The sequence below is a fragment of the Chaetura pelagica genome, unplaced genomic scaffold (assembly GCF_000747805.2).
Source record: "Chaetura pelagica isolate M959 unplaced genomic scaffold, ChaPel_1.0 scaffold3, whole genome shotgun sequence".
Lineage (NCBI taxonomy): Eukaryota > Metazoa > Chordata > Aves > Apodiformes > Apodidae > Chaetura > Chaetura pelagica.
The window spans coordinates 5598617-5602179 of NW_009952974.1; positions in this window are offsets into that span (position 1 = coordinate 5598617).

Here is a 3563-nt window from a genome sequence, read left to right on the forward strand (position 1 = left end):
GGGAAAGAGGAGGCTGTAAATTCAGCAGTTGGGGTGAGAGGCAGTGAGGAGAAAAGGCAAGTGTGATGCCGTTTTTTGGAAGAGGAACTATGAACGTAGAGCCTCAGAGTCTCTCAACTATATGCAGAAGGATTTGTGGAGCTGTTGCTGAAGTATTCCCTGGTTTCTCTGCAGCTGCCTGGGACTAGGAGCTGTGGGTGTGCTTCTTTGTAGTCATTTGTGTATTAGCCATGATCCAGCCATTTGCCAGAGCTTGGGAGCCCCTGAGATAGATAACATGTGCCTGGTACGATGCACCCTGAGTCAATATACTCTCATAAGTCATTACTTCTCCTTGCTATGCTTTTCTCCTGTGTTTTCAGGCAAGGTTGGATGGTGTGGCATAGTCCTTCTTGTTAGCTTTCCAATTTTCCTACCACAATAATTTCCTTATGCTTCCTAGTAGACTCATTTCCATCCATTGCATGAACTAAACTGAAAACAGAGTAGGTAGACCAGCAGATTGGAAGTGTTAAATCCCCAGAAAGGTCTTTATTGTCGTTTTTCACTTGATTAAAGGCACAGTTTTATAAAGTGCCAAGACGACCAGAGCACAAGCCTTGTGGACTTACAGATGCTCCTCAAAGACAAACATCAGTTTTGCTTTAATGAGTGAAACCAGTGTTTGAGATCTTTCCCTGAAGGTTTATTGCACAAAAGCAACTAAGCCAAGATGGTTTGCTAGACTTACATCTCTTGAAAGGACCATGAGGAATCACTAAACAGACTTAATAAATACCAGAGATGGCCTGCACCACAGTGTTGGCATGTGCTTGCAAGCAGGTGCTTGGAAAAAACCTCTTGGGAGAAGACAACTGTGCACACCTCATGTAGCCCAATGCAGGAAGATGCTAACAGATGTGCTTCTAAGCTCTGCTTTGGCTGCCAACCTCCTGTCTGCTTTGTCTTTCAGCTTGCTGCCAAGCTTGTACTGGTAGAAATACAAAGCCGACTGATGTCACAGTGTCCTTGCCCTGCTTTATCTCTGTAGAAAACTCAGTTTGTAGTTCCTCAGTTTGTAGTTGGTACCCATTTCTACGTAAGAACCCAGGCAAAGAATAGGTAATGATTGCAAAGTTAATTCTTCTGTGGAAAGTTTTGCTTTGTGTATCTATTTCAATCAGATAATTGGGCTAGATCCCAGATGGCTGCAGCATTCCTCTTTCCACCAGGCATTTATCCAAAGTTTCACCCTGCGTGCAATTGCTCCAAGAGGAGGAAAGGCCAAGTCATCTTTCTGCTTTTACATTGAAACTATTCACATTTGCTCAGAGCTGCCATAAGCAGCTGGGTCCCAGCTGCAACATGCTGGAAAATGTATTGCTTCTTGTCACAAAACAGGGAAGCCATTTTCCTTGCTGCCTTGTAAAGGCATTGAGTGAAGTTAAACACAAGTTGGGCCCCTCATTGCTACTTCTCAAGAATGTACTTATTTAATCCAGGCTTGGTGTTTTTGGAGGAAGAGAAGTAACCAAAAAAGAAGTAAGCAGAGCAATGAATGAGAATCTCACTGGGACTGAGGTCTGACTCTTTGTTGTAAGTTACTTTACAGCTGATCACCCTGGATGCTGTCACACTTATTTATACCCAGAGACTGACTTTCTGTAAAACGGAAATAATCAATTAGTTGCAAACATCTTTTGGCAAGGGTTTACCTGCCAAGATCTCAAGTCTTAATCCAGGCTAACAAAGCCCCACTGCCTCCAGAGTTGATTAGTCAGACCTGATGGTTGCCTACAAGGCAGCTCTGCACAGACTTGTGAGGGGAAAGAAGTGAGTACTAAAGTTTGCTGCAGAAATAGTTAGCCAGTTTTCCTTTGGATGGTGGAAATGGCTTTGAGGAAATTTGGCAGCATGAAGGTGCAAAGTGAGGAATGTTTTGGTTTATTATTTATGTATTTTGCAGAGAGAGTTCTAAGACCCCATTTATACCAGGCTGAGAGCTAGCCTATAAGGAGATCACAGATCCAGTTTCACAGTTAGAGGGAGCTTCAGTTTTCCTCAGACTTGCTAAGGGAGCAGTGTGCTGCTCTACCTGGGCTGGGCACAAAAACCCTATGGCAAAGCACAGGCTCCCAGTTCACACCCAAATTACGTTTCTCTGAGTCAGGTTTGCAATTACTGCTCCAGGTATGAGTTTGGACCAAAGCCTTGAGATTCAGCTTCTATGTGAAATCTAGGATTCAGAGAGGACTATGAAGGATTTTATGTCAATATTTTGTGCCAGCAGTGAGGGCTGGGGTTTTACTTCCCAACTCTGGCATCAAAATACAATGTTCATTGATTATGATGCTTTTCCACCTGTGTGAAAGGTCATTGTTGATGTAGTTGATCAATTCTTGTTTCTCTTCTCTTCCCATTTGTGTGTGCGTGCACATCTCTTGTCTTAGGCCTAGACTCCAAGCTATGTCAGAAATCAGTTGGTCTGGGGGATCACCTGTTTGCAAGCCCACAGGGGGCTTTTAGTCTGTGCTGAACATTCCTAGGGATTAAGATAACATCAGGAATAATAATATGAATAATAATAATTATTATAGTAGTAAGCAGACCTGATTTCCTTGGCTGATTAATCTGAAATCTCCTTAGAGACACTCCAGGAGACAACACAGCTTTCTCTTGCAGTTGCTGACTGTTTGTTTTTTTCTTTTCTAAAAAAAGGCTACAGGTTTCCCACAAAATCTTTGTCACACTGCCAAGCTGCTCCATGCCTTTGATATGCCAAGAGCTTTGAAGAGAGAATCCGTCAATTACCAGTATTCCCAAAGCACAGTGATGTAGCAAGGAGGGAAAGGAGATTTGTCTTCAGACATCATGCAATATAAAGAGGAAACACTTGTGTTTGCAGGGTCAGTCTTCTGGTACAAGGTTTTTGAAGTGTTAATGTGAGATTTACTCTTGTAGCTATACCAATATCACCACTTTGCACTCCATTTGAGAATAATCATAGCTAATAATGTGTTGTGGGTTGTTTTTTTTTAAACATGCTGAGAATAGGAATGCTTGTAATGATACTCCCAAAGGCTATGGGGAAGTACTCCATGTATGTGATGAAACATTTGCCATTCTCTAAGCATCTCGGCTCATGATTTAATACCCAACAGGTGCCAAGTTCTATGTGATACAGCATCCATTATAAAATCAAACAGGCTTTAGTTTCATCAAAGAGCCGGTAGATAATTTGGTGGGGAAATTCCTTCTGTTGTTAATGTTGGGAGAAAGCTACGGTGGTGCCAATGTTTAAATAATTAACGACATCCTGCCCCATGTGCGATCTGTCGGCAGCAAAGGACTTACCGGGCACTGCCATCCCGCTCCTGCTGGCAACGGGGAATGGCTCCCTCAGCAGCCGTGTCCTGTGGGATCTCCAGGCCCGGGGAGCGGGAGAGCCCTGGGCAGACGCCCTGTGAGGTGACGAGGTGAGGCGGGAGGTGCCCAGAGGGGGCAGCAGGGCCTCTGGGCCCGGGCACGGGCTCTGCCGCTGCCTCCCCCAGGGACCTGCCCGGCCCGGGCCGCGGCCCAACACC